The sequence below is a fragment of the Pristiophorus japonicus genome, chromosome 19 (genome assembly GCF_044704955.1).
Source record: "Pristiophorus japonicus isolate sPriJap1 chromosome 19, sPriJap1.hap1, whole genome shotgun sequence".
NCBI lineage: Eukaryota > Metazoa > Chordata > Chondrichthyes > Pristiophoridae > Pristiophorus > Pristiophorus japonicus.
Genome location: NC_091995.1, coordinates 81,413,833 through 81,436,513, shown reverse-complemented (window position 1 = coordinate 81,436,513; position 22,681 = coordinate 81,413,833). Strand labels below are relative to the sequence as shown.

The 22,681-nt window shown below is 44.6% G+C and overlaps 1 protein-coding gene across 2 annotated transcripts in view; it reads right to left on the bottom strand.

Moving 5' to 3' along the window:
- Positions 1-22,150, bottom strand: part of LOC139229993 (SUMO-conjugating enzyme UBC9) — a 52,270-nt gene extending 30,120 nt beyond the window's left edge. For both annotated transcript variants that reach the window (XM_070861700.1, XM_070861701.1), the window contains exon 1: positions 21,970-22,150. The gene's annotated coding sequence lies outside the window, so the exon portion shown is untranslated. The remainder of the gene's footprint in view (positions 1-21,969) is intronic.
- Between the last annotated feature and the right edge of the window lie 531 nt (positions 22,151-22,681).

Here is a 22,681-nt window from a genome sequence, read left to right as displayed (position 1 = left end):
AAATATGAGGGTATATCCATCAGGAAAGGATTAACAGGCTGGGTCTGGTTTCGCTTTAAAAAAAAAGGGTGATCTAATAGAGGTCTTTAAAATTATGAAAGGATTTGATAAAGCAGATAGAGTGAGAGTGCTTCCACTTGTGGGGAAGAACATAACTAGAGGCCATTAGTAAGATAATCACCAAGAATTCAAATGCGATCGAATGGCCTAGTCCTGCTCCTACATGTTATATTCTTATCTTGCTTCAACAGTTTTTGACTTAAACTCAGAACTTCAATCACCAATAGGAAATTCAGAAGAAACTTCTTTACCCAGAGGGCGGTGAGAATGTGGAACTCACTACCACAGGGTGTGGTTGAGGCAAATGGGATAGATGCATTTAAGGGGAGGCTAGACAAGCTTATGTGGGATATGGGAATATGCTGAGAGATTTAGATGAGGAAAGACAGGAGAAGGCTCTAGTGGAGCATAAACACTGGCATGGACTGTTTGGGCCGAATGGCCTGTTCTATGCCGTTTATCTTATGTAATCCTATGTAACCATGCTAACATTCTTTAACCATGGCTCAATCCAGATATTGATGAACTACTTTCCCAAGTTCCTCAGTAAAATGCAACTAGAAGCAGCTGGACACAGATGGATAGTACGAACACAGATAGAGAATAAACAGACAATATCTTTGGAGATTTTTCGATATTATGGGAGTCAAGGGATAGTGCAGGAAAGTGGAATTGAGGTAGAAGATTAGCCATGATTTTACTGAATGGCAGAGCAAGCTCGGGGGGGCAAATGGCCTAGAGTCCTGCTCCTATTTCTTATGTTATGTTCTTATCTTGCTCCAACAGTTTTTGGCTCAAACTCAGAACTCCAAACCATAATGGTTCCTAGTTTATTTTACCTTTTAATTATTTCCAAGCAACCTTAAAAATATGAACTCTAGCACTATTTCCCGCCCCCCCCCCCTCTCCCCCTACGGTGGAGTCCAGAGTCCCAGTCAAGGCTCAATTCCTAGTCTGCCTCAGAGTTAGTGACCTCAACCAGATGGACACTACAACCGGCTTCAAAGCTCCCAAGCTAAAAGTGGAAGGGAGGGAGGGGCGAGCAGCCAAGATTTTGCTTCCTGGCTGTTTAGCGACTGCTTCTGGAAAGCGTTCAGTGGATGGTGGAGGATTAGGCCCAGCTTTGCAAACAGCCCATTACTTGCATGAGGAATGTTACCAAAGGGCTGCTACCCCATGAGCCAAAAAAATATGCAGTCAGATTCAATCACAAAAAATGCATTCAGAGCACTCCCAAAACGACATCTATTGCATATCATTGTATCATAATAGCAAGGGAATATCAAGGGTCTGCGTCCAGCCTGAAGAATTGGAAGGTCACAGATTTAATTTTGTACAGACCTGCTGTTCTAAAATGGAAGGTTTTTTCCCATTACTTTGAAGAAACACACTTAGCAGAAGGTAGTCGACATGAGGGGGAAGGATGTGGGGGAACAAACAGCAGACAGAAATGTTAGCCTATGTCCCATCAATGACCTCGATGACCCACCAGCACTTTCAAGCGTTGAAAACCAATTCTGTGTCTTGGTCAATATTGATCCTTCAACGACACCACAAACAATTTAATTGGCCATTTTTCTCAATGTAGTTTTTCTCAATGTAGTTTCGCAGCGTGAAAATTGAATGCCACATTTCATAGGAACAGGAGGCAGCCCATCAAGCCTGTTCCGCCATTAAATTAGATAGTGGTTGATCTGTATCTCACCTCCATTTACCCACTTTTGATCCATAATCCTTCGATACCCTTACGGAACAAAAATCTATCAATCTCATCAAGTTTAAGTAACACATTCTTTTCACAAACCATGAAACTTGGGTAAAACAAACAGCTAAACCTCTGCTTTCTAGGATATTGAGATTGGAGTGTGAAAAAAAAAGGTTTAAAATCGCTGATGCGAGATTTTGGAAATTGAAAGCGATTGTTTTTTATTTTCATGCACTGATTTATGGACAGTGTGTCAAAGCAAGAGTTCTTTAAAAAAATAAACAGGTCACAATCTAGACTTCTGTCATTGGGAGGAAACATAGAAAATAGGTGCAGGAGTAGGCCATTCGGCCCTTCGAGCCTGCACCAGCATTCAATAAGATCATGGCTGATCATTCCTTCAGGACCCCTTTCCTGCTTTCTCTCCATACCCCTTGATCCCCTTAACCGTAAGAGCCATATCTAACTCCCTCTTGAATATATCCAATGAACTGGCATCAACAACTCTCTGCGGCAGGGAATTCCACAGGTTAACAATTCTCTCGAGTGAGGAAGTTTCTCCTCATCTCAGTCCTAAATGGCCTACCCCTTATCCCAAGACTACGTCCCCTGGTTCTGGACTAGGAGGAAATTTTAGTTCGTGGCAATGTTCCTGTTAATTTTTTTTGGGTGCATGGCCCCTTTAAGGAGCTGCACGGTCCATTCAAATTATCGTGCATACATGACTTTTTCTATTATAAAACTTGTTGAGCGGCCTGCGCTGGATCTCCAGATCAGTGACGGCCTCACAGCTTAACGGGGACATTAGTTCTGGTCAATTTTTTCAAACCTTCAATGACTTAAAAAGATCGATTAAATATTTGATCCCTTCAGTAGGCCACTGGGCCGGTTCTTGGCTGAGGCAAAGATTAGCTTCATATATAAAGTAGTAAGTGGGTTAACAGTTAATGTATGCATGTTCAGTGATCTCCTGGATTAGTTTTGATGACTATGGGGGAGGGGGTGGGGGGGGGTCGGAGAGGAATTTTCCAGATTTTTTTTTTACCCTGACTGGCCTGGGGGTGGGTAGGGTTCTGCCTCTCCCAAGAGATTTTATTTTTTAATTCGTTAATGAGATGTGGGTGTCGCAAGGCCAGCATTTATTGCCCGTCCTCAATTACCCTCGAGAAGTGAGTCACCGCAGTCAGTGTGGTGAAGGTGCTCCTACAGTGCTGTTCGGGAGGGAGTACCAGGATTTTGACCCAGTGCCAATGAAGGAACGGTGATATATTTCCAAGTCAGATAGTGTGTGACTTGGAGGGGAACTTGGAGGTTACATGGCTGTGGCAGGGTAGGAAGCATCTAAGTCATGTGCGGGCCAGTCTTTTCCAGCCCATCATTTCCATCTGCTTTTAAATGCTAATTTTAGTTCGTAACCCATTTCAATATTTAACACTAAATGAGGGATTGCAGCACTTGTCTGATAATTAACAAGTTAAAATGGTTGATGACTGTCACTATGATTATGAGCCATCAGGACAGTTACTATAAACTGAGCAGAAGTCAGCTTAAGAGATTTGTAGCAATCACAAAAAGCAAAGGGTTTACACAAAGCGGGGGTAAACATAGCGGTCACAGAGCCACCCAACAGGCACCCGGATTATATCTACCTCTCTCAAAGCAAACATCAATGTCACTAGAATATTAGTGAAGGATAACTGCGGGTGTGTGAAATGTTTACATTCTGTCCGCTAAAACGGAAAATACCTGCAGTACTGTTTGTGTGTCTGGAGAGAGCATTGTGTGTTGCATAACACGAGTGAAGTAACGCTGGTTATAGAACGGTCACTGGTGGAAACAGCTCGAGATGAATTATCACACAAGTATAATGGCATAACAATAATGTGCATTGGCCCAAATGATTCTCCAATTACCAGTACGCTAAATAAACCTGGTTAAAACAGACATTTGTTTTATCAAAATGGGGGGGGGGTATTTGAAATCATTTGTAATTACAGCCAGGAATGGATATAAAATTCGAACTTTGCCCTGGTGTAACCTTCACAGCTTTAAAGTCTAAAATGCTCATGATCTCCCAACCAAGGTTCCCCCTTTTTTGTGTGTGCGGACCGTTTAACGGGCTGCGCAGGACTTCCAGACCACTATGCGGCCGCACAGTTTAGTGGAAACATGCTCCCAACCCCATTATTACTGAACAATTCTTTCCAGCACCCATACTGAAGGCACAAGTTCACACGGAGCAGCAATTACTGGCATGCAACAATAACTTACATTAATATAATGCTTTTAACAAAAAGAATCTCCCACGGTACTTTATAGATGTAATCAAACAAAATCAGACACCAAGACAAAGGAGACACGAGATGAGATGACAAAAAAGCTCGATAAAAGTGGTGAACTTTAAGGAGAGGCTTAAAAAGGAGAAGGTGGAGGAGAGGCAAAATAGTTTAGGGAGCAAATTCCAGAGTTTGGGGCCTAGATAGCAGGAGGTATAGCTGCCAATGGTTGTGTTGTGTTGTGTTGTGTTGGGGGGACGGGGGGCCGTGGGGAGCAGGGAGGCTCACAGAAAGCCAGAGTCAATGGAATGTAGGGATCAGGGGTAGGATGTTAGAGATAGGGAGGGCAAGAGATGTAAACACTAGGATGAGAATTTTAAATGTGAGGCACCAGGGGACTGGAAACCAAGGACAGCGTTGATGAGTGAGCTAGAATTGGTGCGGGACAGGATACGGGTAGGGTTCTGGATGAGCTGAAGTTAGGAGGGACAGTAAATATTGCAGCGGAGGGCAAGTAGTTGCACACGGACAGATTGAGTGAGTTGGAAAATTATGTTCAATGTGATGAACTGAGGGGTCATAGATTCAGAGAACGGTTACAGCACAGAAGGAGGCCATTCTGCCCATCGAGCCCATGCCAGATCTCTGCAAGAGCACTTCAGCTAGTCCCACTCTTCTGCCCTTTCCCTGTAGCCCTGCAATTTTTTTTCCCCCTTCAGGTACTTATCCAATTCCCCTTTGAAAGCCACGAGTGAATCTGCCTCCACCACCCTCTCAGGCAGTGCATGCCAGATCCTAACCACTCGCTGCGTAAAAAAGTTTATCATGTCGCCTTTGGTTATTCTGCCAATCACCTTAAATCTATGTGCCTCTGGTTCTCGCCCCTGGGAACAGTTTCTCTATCTACTCTCTCCAGACCCCTCAATTTTGAACAGCTCTATTAAATCTCCTCAACCTTCTCTGCTGAGAACAACCCCAGCTATCTACATAACTGAAGTCCCTCATCCATGGAAGCATTCTTGTAAATCTTTTCTGCACCCTCTCTAAAACCTTCCCATCCTTCTAAAGTGCAATGCCCAGAATTGGACACAATACTCCAGTTGAGGACAACCAGTGTAAGGTCCATCATAACTTCCTTGCTTCTGTACTCTTATACTCTATGAAGCCTAGGATCACTGCTTTTTTGACCACTTTCTGAACCTGCCACCTTCAACAATTTCTGCACATATACCCCCTGTTCATGCACCTCCTTTAGAATTGTACCCTTTAGTTTATTTGTCTCCCTTCATTCTTCCTACCAAAATGTATCACCTTCGCACTTTTCGGTGTTAAATTTCATCTGCCATGTCCCCGCTCATTCCACCAGCCTGTCTATGACCTCTTGAAGTCTATCACTATCCTCCTCACTGTACTTCCAAGTTTTGTCTCATCTGCAAATTTTGAAATTGCGCCTTGTACACCCAAGTCCAAGCCACTGATAGACATCAAGCAAAGCAGTGGTCCCAGAACTGACCCCTGGGGAACACCACAGTGTACCTTCCTCCAGTCCAAAAAACAACCGTTCACCACTACTCTGTTTTCTATCACTGAGCCAATTTCGTATCCATGCTGCCACTGTCCCTTTTGTTCCATGGGCTTTAACTTTGCTGATAAACCTATTATGTGGCACTTTATCAAATGCCTTTTTGGAAGTCCAACCACATTGCCATCAACCCTCTCTGTTACCTCATCAAAAAACTGAATCAAGTTAGTTAAACACGATTTGCCTTTAACAGATCCATGCTGGCACCAGCCCCGTATCTAAGGAGGATTGAAAGATTATGACTAGTACCCCTGCTATTTCCACCTTTACTTCCCTTAGCATCCTATCCTGTCCTGGTGACTTATCCATTTTAAGTACAGCCAGCCTTTCTAGTACTTCCTCTTCATTGATTTTTATCCCATCCAGTATCTCAACGACCTCCTCTTTCACTATGCCCTTGGCAGCATCATCTTATTTGGTAAAGACAGATACAAAGTACTCATTTAGAACCTCAGCCATGCCCTCTGCCTCCATGCTTAGATCTCCTTTTTGGTCCCACTCATCCTCTTGCTACCTGTTTATTATTTATATGCTTATAGCAGACTTTTGGATTCCCTTTTAGATTAGCTTCCAATCTATTCTCATTCTCTCTTTGTCCCATATTTCCTTTTTCATTTCCTCTGAACTTTTTATATTCAGCCTGGTTCTCACTTGCATTCTCAACCTGATATCTGTCATACACTCCCTTTTTCAGCTTCATTCTACTCTATCTCATTCTCAGTGACTTCAACCTCCATCTTCATTCATCATGCTCTCTCTCCTGAGTTCATTACCCTCCTGTCCTCCCTTCATGTAAATTCCTCAAGCCATATTCACAGCCATCCCCTTGACCTTGCAATCTCTCATGGCCTTGCTATTCCAACCATGTCAATTAAAGATAAAGCCATCTGACCATCTTCTTGTATCGCTCTCGAACCACATCCCCCTTCCCCAATCCAAAACTACTTCCTTCTATATCTGCCCCAAGAAAAAAACTCTCCAAACTCTCCTAAAACTGCACTTATCAACTCAAAACTGTCAAACCTTTGGCACACTTAATGACATTTCTGCAGCACCGATCTACTCAACCACACCCTCACCACCACCTTTGATACCCTAGTCCTTATTAAAAAAATTCTCTCCCACGCTGGCCGTTCTCCCTGGTGCAGCCCTCACCTTCGGTGCCTCAAGTCAAAAGGGCGCAGACTTGAATGGATGCGGCGGAGAAATGGTTTAGCCATTCATCGCTAGATCTGGCTCAAACACAAAACATCATCAGTTCCTACTCTGGTCTACAAAAACTGCTCACTATTCCAGGATCATTCTGGATTGCAAAAATAACCCCAGGCTACTATTCTCTACTGTTAACCGTCTCCTTAAACCCCTCTCCCCTGTCTCCACCAGTCACCTCCAACAAGTGTGAGGAGCTCATGGATTTTGTCTCAAAGATTGAGACCATTCCATCAGCTGCCTCTGCAAGTTCCATTCCTTCCCCTAGCCCACAGGGCCAAGCTTCATCTGAGGCTCCCACCTGCCCTAGCCCTAAACTCACATCTTTCTCTAGTTTCTCGTGATCCCCACTCTTGATCTCGCCAAACTCATCTTGTCCATGAGACCCACTTCCTGCTCCCTCGACGCTGACCATCCAACTTCCTTTTCTGGCTCCCATGTTAGCCAACATTGTTAACGGTTCTCTGTCCTCAGATACTGTTCCCCTCTCCTTCAAATCTGGGGTCATTACCCCTCTCCTCAAAAAACCAACCCTTAACGCCACTGCTTGCTAGCTATCGCCCCATCTCCAACCTCCCTTTCCTGAACATGTTGTCGCCTTCCAAATCCGTGACCAACTTGCCATGAATTCAATGTTTGAATCCTTTCAATCTGGTTTTCGCCCTGCTACAGTACCGAAACGGCTCTTATCAAAGTCACAAATGACATCCTTTGAGAGTGTGACAAAGGTAAACTATACCTCCTCGTCCTTCTGGTCCTGTCTGCAGCCTTCGACACAGGTGACCACGCCATCCTCCTCCAACATCCCATAACCACCGTCCAGCTGAGTGGGAATGCACTCGCCTGGTTCCAATCTTATCTATCTAATTATAGCAGAAAATCTCCTGCAATGGCTTCTCTTCCCACTCCCGCATCGTTACCTCTGGTGTCCCCGAGGATCTGTCCTTGCCCCGCCCCGCCCCGCCCCCCCCCCCCCTCCTATTTTTCATCTATAAGCCGCCATTTGGCGATATTATCTGAAAACAGAGGCAGTTTCCACATACGCAGATGACACCCAGCTCTACCTCTCCACCATTTCTCTCGACCCCTGCTTGGCATCTAAATTGTCAGATTGCTTGTTCGATATCTAACACTGGATGAGCAGAAATTTTCTCCAATTAAATATTGGGAAGACCGAAGCCATTATCTTTGGTCCCCACCACAAACTGCATTCCTAACCACTGACTCCATCCCTCTCTCTAGCATCAATCGGAGGGTGAACAAGACTGTTCGCAACCCAAGAGTCATATTTGACCCTGAAATGCGTTTCCAGCCACATATCAGCAGCATAACTAAAACCGCCTTTTTCCACCTCCGTAACATTGCCCGCCTCCACCCTTCTGCTGCTGAACCCCTCATTCATGCCTTTGTTACCTCTAGACTTGACTATTCCAACACACTCCTGGCTGGCCTCCCACATTCTACACTACATAAACTTGAAGTCATCCAAAACTCAGCAGCCCATGTCCTAACTCACACCAAGTCACAATCACCAATCACCCCTGTGCTTTTTGACCTACATTGGCTCCCAGTTAAACAACGCAATCCTACACAATTCGATTTCAAAATTCTCATCCTTGTTTACAAATCACTCCATGGCCTTCCCTCTTCCTATCTCTAATTTTTTTCAGCCTCAGAACCCCACAAGATATCTGCACTCCTCAAATTCTGCCCTCTTGAACATCTCATTATAACTGCTCAACCATCAGTAACAGTGCCTTCAGCTGTTTGGGCCCTACCTCCTCTACACCGCTCCTTAAAACCTACCTCTTTAACCAAGCTTTTGGTTATCTGTTAATTTCTTCTTTTGTGACTCGGTGTCAAATTTATCTGTTTCGTCTAGTCACACTGCTGTGAAGCACCTTGGGACTTTTTAACTATGTTAAAGGCGCTATATAAATAAAAGTTATTATCCTTTTTGTCATCCAGGGAGCTCTGACTTTGGTTGCCCCACCTTTCCCCCTTGAGGGAATGCACCTCGACTGTACCCGAATCATTTCCTCTTTAAAGGCAGTCCATTGTCTTACAGTTTTTCCTGCCAATCTTGGATTCCAATTTACACGGGCCAGATCCATTCTCCATTCACTGAAATTGGCCTTCCTCCGATTAAGTATTTTTACTCTAGATTGTTCCTTGTCCCTTTTCCATAGCTAATCTAAAACTTATGATACTGTGATCATTGTTCCCCTACTGACACCTCATTCCCCAGAACCAGATTCAGCAATGCCTCCTTGCTCGCTGGGCAGAGACGTACTGATCAAGAAAGTTTTCCTGAACACCAGAAATTCTTCCCCCTTTCTGCCCTTTACACTATTACTATCCCAGTTTATATTAGGATAGTTGAAGTCCCCCATTATCACTACTCTATAGTTTTTGCACCTGTCTAATTTCCTTGCAAATTTGCTCCTCTATATCCTTCCCTCTACTTGATGGCCTATAGAATACACCCAGGGGTGTAATGGCACCTCTATTGTTTCTTAACTCTAACTAAATAGATTCTGTCTTTGACCCCTCCAGAACATCCTTCCTCTCCAGCATGGTAATATTATCCTTAATCAATACTGCCACCATCTTTCTTCTCTTCCCGAGCTTTCCTGAACACCTTGTATGCAGGAACATTTAGTACTTAATCCTGCCCTTTTCTGAGCCAGGTCTCCATTATCGCCACATCATATTGCGATGTGGCTATTTGCACCTGAAGCTCACCAACCTTATTTACCACGCTTCATGCATTTACACACGTGCACTGTAAACCTATCTTAGACCTCCTTGTATTCACCAAGGCGTACGAGAGCATGGGCCTTACACTAAACATCCGTAAGACAAAGGTCCTCTACCAACCTGCCCCCGCCACACAGCACTGACCCCCAGTTATCAAAATCTCCAATGATTAGACAATGTGGACAATTTTCCATACCTCAGGAGCTTGTCAACAAGGGCAGACCTCGACGACGAGGTCCAACACCACCTTCAGTGTGCCAGTGCAGCCTTCGGCCACCTGAGGAAGAAAGTGTTTGAAGACCAGGACCTCAAATCCGACACCAAGCTCATGGTCTACAGAGCAGTGGTAATACCCACCCTCCTATATGACTCAGGAGACATGGACTATGTACAGCAGGCACCTCGAAACAATGGAGAAGTACCACCGACGCAGACTCCGCAAAATCCTGCAAATCCATCGTCAGTGTCCTAGCTCAGGCCAACATCCCCAGCATCGAAGCACTAACCACGCTCGATCAGCTCCGCTGGATGGGCCACATCGCCCGCATGCCTGACAGGAGACTCCCAAAACAAGCACTCTACTCTGAATTCCGACATGGCAAGCAAGCCCTAGGCAGACAGAGGAAATGCTTCAAGGACACCCTCAAAGCCGCCTTGAAAAAATGTAACATCCTCCTGGCCCAAGACTGCCCAATGTGGAGGAAAAGCATCCGGGAAGACACTGACACCGAGTCTCTTCGCCGAGAGCAAGCTGAAGCCAAGCGTCGGCAGCAGAAGAAACGCGGGGCAACCCAGGAACCCCACCCACCTGTTCCTTCAACCACCGTTTGCCCCACCTGTGACAAAGACTGTAGGTCTCTCCCTTCTAAATACAACATCCTGGTACCCATCCCCCCAGCCAAATTTGTTTAAATCCTCCCCAACTGCACTAACAACCGTGCCCCCACACAAGGATATTGATCCTGGCTCTGCTGAGGTACAACCCGGCTGGCCTGAACAGGTCCCACCTCCCCCAGAACCAGTCCCAATATTCCAGGAATGTAAAGCCCTCCCTCCTGCACCATCTCTCCAGCTACACATTTATCTGCTCTATCCTCCTATTTCGATACTCACTAGCTCGTGGCACCAGTTGTAATCCACATATCCAGTGAGGTTATCCACTCTGAACCCAAGATAGATAAATTGGTGTATTTTCTAAATGGCAAGAAACTAGGGACTGTAAAGGAACAGAGATAATTTGGGGTCCAAAGAAAAAGATCTTTCACAACCTCGGGACGTCCCAAAGTGTTTTATAGCCAAAAAGTGTAGTTACTGCCTTATTGGAAGCACAGCAAGCTCCCACAAACAGCAATGTGATGGTGACCAGATAATCGGTTTTGGTGATGTTGATTGAGGAATAAATGTTGGCCAGGAAACTGGGGATAACTCCCCTGCTCCTCTTCGAAATAGTGCCACGGGATCTTTTACATCCACCTAAGAGAGCAGTATGTTTCATCCGAAAGACGATACCTCCGACAGTGCAGCACTCAGTGCTGCACTGCAGTGCCAAATCATTAAATGCCAGTAGACAAGTAAAAAGGAATCAAAACGACTAACTGAATGTTGGCTTTTATCACAAGAGGGTTGAAATACAAAAAGGGAAGGAAGTTCTGCTTGTATAGACCCTTGGTCAGTCCCCATCTAGAATACTGCACCTCAGGAAGGATCAATTGGCCTTGGAAAGGGTACAGTGCAAATTCATCAGAATACTAGGACTTCAAGGTGGTTGGTGAAAGGTTTACAGGAGATTTGAGGGGGGGGGGGGAGGGGCTTCTTCTCGCAGAGGGTTGTGGGGATTTGGAACTCGCTGCCTGGAAGAGTGGTGGATGCAGAAACTCTCACCACTTTTAAGAGATGGTTGGCTGGGCACTTAAAGTGCAGTAACCTGCAGGGTTACGGACCTAGAGCTGGTAATTGGGATTAGACTGGATGACCTTTTGTTGGACGGAGCACATATAATGGTAAGTACTGCAGGAAATTGAATATGGCCAGGGTGATCTCCTGGACTAGTTTCGATCGCCTGGGATGGGTCGGAGAGGAATTTTCCCAGATTTTTTCTCCCTAAATTGGCTTGGGTTTTTAATCTGGTTTTTGCCTCTCCCAGGAGATCACATGGCTCCGGTTGGGGTGGAGTGTAGAATGTTTAGTTAAAGGGGTGTCGCAGTTATGTGGGGCGGACTGGTTACTCTTTGCCTTTCCGCCACTGTTCATTGTTCATGGGTTTACATGTAACCTTTAGGGCTGCTGACCAAGGGCCATGTGGCTCTTTGTCGGCCGGCGCAGACACGATGGGCAGGAATGGCCTCCTTCTGCGCTGTAGCTTTCTATGTTTCAGAGGGTTAAATTCAGAGGACAGCTTGCATAAACTTGGAGTGATCTGATCAAAGTGTTTTTTTTAAACATTCAAAGTACTTGATAGGGTGAAACTATTTCCTCTGGTGAGGGAATGAAAAACAAAGGGACATAACCTTAAAATTAGACCTAGCCATTCAGAATTGAAATCTGGAAGCACTTTTTCATACAAAAGATAATAGAAATCTGGAACTCTTGTCCCAAAAGGCTGTGGATGCTAGGATAATTGGAACTTTCGAGATTGAGATCGCTAGATTATTCGGTAACGGTAAAAAGGATATGTAGCAAAGCCGAGAAAATTGAGTTGAGGAGAGGATCAGCCACAATCTAATTGAATAGCACTGCAGGCCCGTGGGGCTAAATAGCCTACTCCTGTTCCCAATGTTCCTAGAATGGGACCAGCCAGGAGAGCACTGGACTAGTCTAATCTGGGGGTGACAGATATGAACGAAGGTCTCAGTGGATGGTAGATGGGCTGAGGCACGTGAGGTTGTGGCAGTGCCCTTGTGATGGAGAGAATTTTGGGCCAGTAGCTCAGCTCACAGTCGAATAAGACGCCGAGACTGCCGAACATTCTGGTTCCGCCCAAGACAATGGCTGGGGTAACATAAGAACATATGAATTAGGAACAGGAGTAGGCCATCTAGCCCCTCAAGCCCGCTCCGCCATTCAATATCATGGCTGATCTGGTCGTGGACTCAACTCCACTTACCCGCCCTCTCCCCGTAACCCTTAATTCCCTTATTGGTTAAAAATCTATCTATCTTTGACTTGAAAACATTCAATGAGCTAGCCTCAACTGCTTCCTTGGGCAGAGAATGCCACAGATTCACAACCCTCTGGAAGAAGAAATTCTTTCTCAACTCGGTTTTAAATTGGCTCCTCCGTATTTTGAGGCTGTGCCCCCTAGTTCCAGTCTCCCCTACCAATGGAAACAACCTCTCTGCCTCTATCCTGTATATCCCTTTCATGATTTTAAATGTTTCTATAAGATCACCCCTCATCCTTCTGAACTCCAAGGAGTAAAGACCCAGTCTACTCAATCTATCATCATAAGGTAACCCCCTCATTTCTCGAATCAGCCTAGTGAATCGTCTCTGTACCCCTTCCAAAGCTAGTATATCCTTCCTTAAGCAAGGTGACCAAAACTGCACGCAGTACTCCAGGTGCGGCCTTACCAATACCTCCCTGCTTTTGTACTCCATCCCTCTCGCAATGAAGGCCAACATTCCATTTGCCTTCCTGATTACCTGCTGCACCTGCAAACTAACTTTTTGGGATTCATGCACAAGGACCTTGTAAATGTCTGCTGTGTCATCCAGGGCAGGTGGCACGGTTTAATGTTTATGTTTTTTTTTTCAGGTAAACTCAAAAAGAGTTTCATGCACAACAGCCTGATGCCGATATCTCTCAGGTCCCGGGTTCGACCGCCATAAGGGCTATTCAAATGTTATTCATAACTTTTTCCAAAAGAGTTTCATGCACAAGGACGGATTAATGTTTTATGTTTTTCAGATAAACTCCAAAAAGAGTTTCATGCACAAGGACCCCCAGGTCCCTCTGCACCACTGCATGTTGTAATTTCTCCCCATTCAAATAATATTCCCTTTTACTGTTTTTTTCCCCCCCAAGGTGGATGACCTCACACTTTCCGACATTGTATTCCATCTGCCAAACCTTAGCCCATTCGCTTAACCTATCCAAATCTCCTTGCAGCCTCCGAGTCCGCTACACAACCCGCTTTCCCACTAATTTTAGTGTCATCTGCAAATTTTGTTGCACTACACTCTGTCCCCTCATCTCGGTCATCTATGTATATTGTAAACAGTTGTGGTCCCAGCACTGATCCCTGTGGCACACCACTAACCACTGATTTCCAACCGGAAAAGGACCCATTTATCCCGACTTTCTGCTTTCTGTTAGCCAGCCAATTCTCTATCCATGCTAATACATTTCCTCTGACTCCGCGTACCTTTATCTTCTGCAGTAACCTTTTGTGTGGCACCTTATCGAATGCCTTTTGGAAATCTAAATACACCACATCCATCGGTACACCTCTATCCACCATGCTCGTTATATTATCAAAGAATTCCAGTAAGTTAGTTAAACATGATTTCCCTTTCATGAATCCATGCTGTATCTGCTTGATTGCACAATTCCTATCTAGATGCCCCACTATTTCTTCCTTAATGATAGTTTCAAGCATTTTCCCCACTACAGATGTTAAACTAACCGGCCTATAGTTACCTGCCTTTTGCCTGCCCCTCTTTTTTTAAACAGAGGCGTTACATTAGCTACTATCCAATCCGCTGGTACCCCCCCAGAGTCCAGAGAATTTTGGCAGATTATAACGATGGAATTATAACAGATGGAATCAGTCGTAAGGATACAGCTCATTAAGACTGGCTGTCGGTCAAGCAGTCCGACAACACAAAGGCGGTGGAGGGGGTCGAGCTGGATGTCATCAACATACAAGCGGAAGCTGGCCTCATGTCTGCAGATAGTGCCACCAAGTTGCAGCATATAGACTTGCATTTATATAGTGCCTTTCATGACCACCAGACATCTCAAAGCACTTTACAGTCAATGAAGTACCTTTGGAGTGCAGTCACTGTTGTAATGTGGGAAACTCGGCAGCCAATTTGGGCACAGCTAGCTCCCATAAACAGCAATGTGATAATGACCAGATAACCTGTGTTTTTTTTAAAATGTTGATTGAGGAATAAATATTGGTCAGGACACCAGGGATAACTCCCCTGCTTTTCTTTGAAATAGTGCCATGAGATTTTTTATGTCCACCTTAGAGAGCAGACGCAGCCTCAGCTTAACATCTCATTCGAAAGATGGCGCTTCCGACAGTGGAGCACTCCCTCAATACTGCACTGGAATGTCAGCCTAGACTTATGTGCTCAAGTTCCTGAAATGGGACCTTCTGACTCCCAGTTGAGAGTGCTACCCACCGAGCCACAGGAAGATGAATGTACCAAGGACAGATTCTTGAGGGACGCGAGACACAACAGTACAGGGGTGCGAAGAGAAGCCATTGCTCGATATGCTCTGGCTACGATCAGATAAGCCAAGAGTGGAACTAAGCGAGGACAATCCACAGGAGTAGGTCAAAAAAAATGCTTACATAATTCCTACAAGTTTAAACTTTGCTCATGATTTCAGAGATTAACTAACCTCGCAATACACTTGCATATAACGCGATGTAAAGCAAATTTCTTAGTTTTAGCTGCAATAACATTTTCACTGGCCCCTTGTAAGAGTATCATTCTCTCAGAAGTCAGTCCCACACACACCCCACCCCACAATGCAGCAGAGTCTACCGGATAGTTACCTAGAACAGGAACCCTGGCTGATTTTCCAATTGCTAGCCTGGGGCACTGAGGTCTTTAGTGCCCCAATACCATTCCAACAACAGTCAGCTAACACAGCACAGACTAGGCACCAAACCAGGCCTGTGACTCAATGACATTCGGCTTTTAACCCACTCAGCCTGCTCAACTCAGTGGCACCTTGTGCAAATAAAATATGCAGCCAAGTCCTCACTCGTATGCATTTAATAATCTGCTGAACCAGTCCCTGGGGCAATGTTAAAACGAACGTCCATTGCCATTGGTCACATCAAATTAAAAACTTAGATTAATTACTCCCGCCCTAAAGAGCATCTGCTTTATCCCTCCACCCATCCTGCTCCCAGTTCCCTGCCAATAACACACAAACCAGCTCCCTAGAGGTTGAGAGTGAGCAGTGGCAATTTTCTTTCCATCACCGTGGCCTCTGCTCACTGCTGCTCTCTAATGGACTGACCAATGAACAGCAGGTAAAAAAATCAGTCGTGCCATGTGGGTTTGTCTCCATCATTCCTCATTCAAGACAGTGGATTAATTTAAGCCAGAAAATCAGGAAACTCTTCGATTAGCAGCTCTAATAAATTCTACTGCATTTAAAAAAAACATATCTAGCCCTGGATAACTTTTCAATTCCAAAGCACAGTTAACTGGAAGCTTCAAACATAGCTAGAAAATACCATTCTGGCCAGCCAGAACCAGGTTTCTTTCCTGCTTGGCCAAGCTGAAAATTGCCCTGCTAGCTTGCGAATGATGTCCCGCAAATCACAAGCTGCTCTGATGCACGACGACATCTCACAGCTCTGTTCCATCTCCCATGGCCCAAAACAGCATCACTTCCTGAAAAAGCACCCTTTGGTTAAAGCTCCAGTATACAGCATTAGTGGGTTTGTGTCCCTCAGAGAGACCCTGACCCCTCTCAAACTAACTTGGGCCGGGGCTCAGGGGGAAATAAAGCATGACTCTTTAGAAGCAACCAGGGACAATTTGCATTCAGTTACGCAGCAAGTGCCCTTGTCCAGACTGGTTAATAGTGCAGGTGGGGAGGAGATGGGGGATATTTCAAACTCTTAGCTCTAGTTGAAAGTCACAATTCTGGTATCCTCCATTTTAACTTATGGTACACAACCCCTTCAGTGAAATAAGTAAAGTTGATGTGTGAACACTTCAAAGAAAAAAACATTCTTCTCCCCTCTACCCCTTCCACATTGAAGGTGAATCCATAGCTATCAGCAGCCTTTCCGCCTGCAAGCCTAAATGAGCATCATTACCTTACTTGACTTCAGGGAGGGAAGTTGTGCCTAATCTTTCCCCATTCATTATCTACCTCTACTTTCAGCAGGGATCTTTGGAGAGGAATCAAGAATTCACTACTCCATCCCTAACCCGGAATACAAAGGCTAACTGCAACATCCTCAGCTGAAATCAGCTAGCTGATCATGGATTGAACCTGGGAACCTCCTGGTCCAGACTTCAGTAACATTATTGTGGGAGCATTCAAAAAACAAAGTAATTTCTCCTCCCTCCCGCAATTCTTTTGCTCTAACTTTCTACTCCTTTGCAATCAGATTTATGCTCCCACAGCCAAACTTTTGCAACCGGCAATTTTGGAAATGAATGAATTTGCAAAACTATATTTCGTTTTAGTAAATGACTAGTCAAAAACAACGTGTATTTGTATAGCGTCTTTAACGCAGTGAAACATCCCAAGGTGCTTCACAGGAGCATTGCGAGACAAAGAATTTGACACCGAGCCACACAAGGAGAAATTAGGGCAGGTGACCAAAATCTTGGTCAAAGAGGTAGGTTTTAAGGAGCGTCTTAAAGAAGGAGAGAGAGGTGGAGAGGTTTCGGCAGGGAGTTCCAGAGCTTGGGGCCGAGGCAACAGAAGGCACGGCCACCAAAGGTGGAGTAATTATAAATCGGGGATGCTCGAGGAGATTACAGAGGTAGGGAGGGGCGAGGCCATGGAGGGATTTGAAAACAAGGATGAGAATTCTGAATCAAGGCATTGCTTAACCGGGAGCCAATGTAGGTCAGCGAGCACAGGGGTGATGGGTGAGCAGGATTTGATGAGAGTTAAGACACGGGCAGCAGAGTTTTGGATCACTTCTAGCTTAGGAATGTCATAAAGCACAGGTTTCTAGACTCAAGTCGACTGAGTCGGAGAGAGAGAGAAGGGTCTGTCCTGATGGGATCAAACAACCTCACAGCAACCACAGAACCTTAGTCTAGAAAAATGTTTTCCGCAACAATAGCACCACTTTCCTCTGAGTAGTTGGCGCTGACTCTCGCGACTGAGGAACCCAGGCTCAAATCACTGTGTGCAGGGGTCCCAGAGATGGAAAGTTTCAGAACCATTTTGTGACGGTAATTAAACAAACTTCAAGACAATGTTCGTGTTCATCGAGTTAACACAAGGCTGGAAGGTGCAACCCGAGACTCTTCAGCCACGTGCAGCCGAGCCCTGACAATGCAGCCTCAAGGCCCATGTGACTATTTGCACTTCCATTGCTCAAGTGATGGCTCGTCTGGTTTTAGATTTAGAAAAACTTTATTTGCCTTAATGGTGGATAAAACGTAAATCAGAACTTTCTGCGTCAGCTGATCTGAGGCAGGTAGTTACACAGCTCGGCAGGGAAGTGAGGGAAATGAACCATGATCGAATGATCTGTGCCAGTTCATTCCACGTGCACATGACTGAAGGCAGATGGCAGCTGTGGCACTTTCTACAGTTGAATATCCTGCCAACACTCACTGTCTAGTGTCTCACGTGAAGAGCAGCAAAATACTGGACGGTAGGCAGCCTAGGCACAAGTCAACATCTTCAGTGGGCGGGGGACGAAACATAGGATCCATCGAGACATGTCACTTTTTTTTAAATGGCTGGGCTTGTGATTGTAAGACGCATTTCAAAAAGATGAAAAAATAAAATGATCAAAATCAAGATACATACGCATATGGGTATAGTCTGGATTGGTGCAACAAGAGAACACCTCTCACCTACTTACAAACTAAGTAGATTCCTTTGAGGTTGCTGCATATAGGTCAACACAAGAAAGGCTATGAACAGAATGGTACTGCCTGATCATTACACATCCAGAGATGGGAATGCTCAGTAACCAGAAGCTGCTCTATCTGGCTAATAGGTTGAAGTTACAACACTCATTCCTAAAAAGGCAGCAAGTTTAATTGATAATGCTAAAGGCACCTTGTTTCTCCTACGCAAACGTGACATCATCCAAAACTCAGCTGCCCGTGTCCTAACTCACACCACGTAACTTGCACCTCTGTGCTCGCTGACCTACATTGGCTCTCAGTTAAGCGACACCTCGATTTTAAAATACTCATCCTGGTTTTCAAATCCCTCCATGGCCTCGCCCCTCCCTATCTCTCCTCTCCTCTCCCCCCCACCCGAAGATAGCTGTGCTCCTCCAATTCTGGCCTCGAGCATCCCCTCATTAATCGCTCCACCATGCCTTCAGCTGCCTGGGCCCTAAGCTCTGGAATTCCCTCCCGAAACCCCCCCGGCCTCTTTCCTCCTTCAAGGGGAATGGTAACATAGTGGATCACTGGACCAGTAATCCAGAGGCCTGGACTAATGATCCAGTGACGTGAGTTCAAATCCCATCACAGCAGCTGGGCAATTTAAATTCAGTTAATTAAATAAATCTGGAATAAAAAGCTAGCATCAGTAATGGTGAACATGTAACTACCGGATTGAAGTAAAAACCCATCTGGTTCACTAATGTCCTTTAGGGAAGGAAATCTGCCATCCTTACCCGGTCTGGCCTATGTGTGACTCCTGACCCACAGCAAAGTGGTTGACTCGTAACTTCCCTCTGAAATGGCCTAGCAAGCCACTCAGTTAAGGACAATTAGGGATGGGCAATAAATGTTGGCCTTGCCAGCAACACCCACATCCCATGAATGAATAAAAAGAAAAAAAAATGCTGCTTAAAACTTACCTCTTTGACCAAGCTTTTGGTCATCTGCCTTAATTTCTCCTTATGTGGCTCGGTGTCAAGTTTTGTTTTCTAACGTCCCTGTGAAGCGCCTTGGGACAATTTACTACATTAAAGGCACTGTGTAAATGCAAGTTGTTGCTAAATGGTTAACTTTACTTTTAAAAAAAAAAAGAGAACTTCAAGGCTCTCCCGATGGTAAAAGCAGCCAATGATCAGAGTCATGCAGACCAGAAAGTCTCGGGTTCAATTCCTCGTCTGCCTTGAATTAGCTGAAGTTAACTGGAAAAGCAGTTTGAACACAACAATCGGAGTAAGCACTCCTGAGCTAAGGAGGGACAAGGATGGAGTCGGGCCCAGCTGGCATTTCCTCCACACTCCCAAAAAGCCTGTTAACATCACTGTCCAGAATAACTGCTCGAGAAAGCTGAAGAAAGATGTGAAAAATGTTGTACACTCCCAAAAGCTCAACAACTTTATCAAGAATAGCTGACGCTCAAAAGAGTCCTACGTTCAACACTTGGTCTGTGATACATTAACTGATTTTCTCCAGGACCACAGTCGGGATGCTACAGCTGGCAGCAGCGAAGCTTCGATGGAGGAGAAAAAGAAGTGGCCAGAGTTTTAATTGCTATTTGAAACACATGACATCAGGGGAGAAGAAAAACTTGGATTTATATAGCATCTTTCACGACCACCGGACGTCTCAAAGCGCTTTACAGTACTTTTGGAGTGTAGTCACTATTGTAATGTGGGAAACGCGACAGTCAATTTGCACACAGCAAGCTCCCACAAACAGCAATGTGATAGTGACCAGATAATCTGTATTCTTGTTATGTTGATTGAGGGATAAATATTGGCCCCAGGACATCGGGGGATAACTTCCCTGCTCTTCTTCGAAATAGTGCCATGAGGGGGCAGACAGGGCCTCAGTTTAATGTCTCATCCGAAAGACAGCACCTCCGACTGTGCAGTGCTCCCTCAGCACTGCACTAGTGTCAGCCTAGATTTAGAATAGGATCAGCCTTAGCTCAGATATACCATTTGCATGCCCATACTGACTTATATTACAATATGTAATTTGCATAGATGCATTTAAAGGAAAGATGGATAAATGCATGAGGCAGAAAGAATTAAAAGGATATGCTGTTAGGGTGAGATGAAGTACAATGGATAGGGAGGCTCATGTGGAACATAAACACCAGCACAGAGCTGTTGGGCCGAATGGCCTGTCTCTGTGCTGTACTAGACTACATAGATTACATCAAATATGTAAAACAAGGCTCACATATACTAATAAGGGGGTCACTAAAGCCATTCTTCAATTAAATGTTAGCAGCATTCACCTCCTATATACACTACATATAAATACTTTTTCAAAGTTAACTTTAATAAAGTACTTTATACTGCTCACTTCAAGAATTAAGAGTCATAGATCCTTCCTATACCAGGATGCCAATAAACATTACATTTTCAGAACACTCCCACTGCACTGACAGAAGCATCTCCCATATGTACATTTTATAGTCTTTACACAATACAGGGGCAGACACAACAATGAGCTGGTAAATCCAGTATTATATTCGATCCAAAGACAGCAGGACATTATGGGATAAAAAAAACACTACTACCCAACCCAATTGCTTTCAAAGATTTAAGTGGTTTAACACAATGTGAATGGTAAGTTTTGAAAAATGAATACTGGCATTGATGAGATAGTCCAGCACAACTGTACCCTCCCCTCCCCCTCTACAAATCATGGCTTGCCAAACTTAAGTTTTTAATAAAAAAGGATCTTTCTAAAATGTATTATATTGAATTTGAATTCCTTCCAGCAAAGGAATTTCCACTTAAATTCACATTTGAAATTACCAAATGTCAGAAAAATTGCAAAAGCCTCCCAAGTCAAGATACTATTTGACCACATACCTCAGCTGTATGTGTGTATAATGTGTATATAAACACATATTTAGATTCAAGTTTAATAAGCTTAATTCCAGTGCAACAGCCACACACACATATACACACACAAACATATATATCAAATACATATTTAAATTCAAGTTTAATAAACTTAATTCTAGTGCAACAGATATATACATATACTTTACACATACAGCTATTTAGATTCAAGTTTAACTTAATTCTAGTGCAACAGATATATATGTACAAATCACACACACATCTATTTAGATTAAATTTCAATAAGCTTAATTCGAATGCAACATACACACGCGCGTGATATATCACTCACACACATATGCATATACATACTATATATATATATATATATTTGAAGTTTAATAAGCTTAATCCCAGTGCAACATATACACAACCCCTACACAACTTCAGAACAGACGAGATTCTTGCACTGTACAACATCTGGAATAAGGAAGATGTGTGTGTGTGTATAAACACTTGCCCAGCTTATCCATTCACTCCCTCTGCTCGAACTGCAGTTTGCACAGGAGCGTGCATGGAGCCCCAGCCAGAAGTGTGCGTGTGTGTGTTTGGTTGGATTTCCCCCCGCCTTACCCCCCTTATTATGAACCACACCCCAGTAGAGATACTATTATTATTATGTATGTATGTATGTGTGTGTGTGTGGGTGTGGGTGTGGGGGGGGGGGGAAGTGAGGACAGACAGGGAGGGAGGGAGAGCTTCTTACCTTCAGCAGGGGGGGTGTTGTTGGGTAGAAAAGGGGGGAGGGGGGAGTGGGTGGGTGTTGCTTGAGGCTGGAGTTGAACCTTCCACTGATATATATTCTCTCTCTCTCTCTCTCTCTCTCTCGCTCCTCATTCACATCCACTGGACAACAAGGGACTGCTGCAATATGGCGGCGCCAAGACCCCGTCCACCCCGCCAGGACCCCCGGCTCCCCGGGGCAGCTCCCCGCCTGCCAACCACAACAACAACATCAAACCCCTTCCTTTTCCCGCCAACCCCCGCACTACCACCTCCATTGGAAACATGCATTTTTTTTTTTAAATCAACATTATTAAACCAGCGTTATTCCTCTTATTATTAAGGATTTTGTTTTTAAACACTCAGGCGCGTCTCTGGCCACCTCGAAAGGCCGGTTGGAACCGGTCCGATCCGGTCCCGGTTTGAAAAAAAAACCGTCTCCCTCTCTCTCGCCGTTTTACTTCATCCTTTTTGCTTTATTTCATTTTTTTATTTTAGGTACATGCTTTTTTTAAAGTGGTGTTCATTTTTTTTAATTGTATTTGTTAAAAGGTGAGTTTTGGGGGGGGAAAGGCCGAAGAATATTCCAGAAGCCTCCACATGGCGTCACGCGGATGCTGCGATGACGTCATCGGGGTTTCCAACTCCTTTTTTTTAAACTTCCTCAAAGGTGGAAATTCATCCAGTTCATCGTC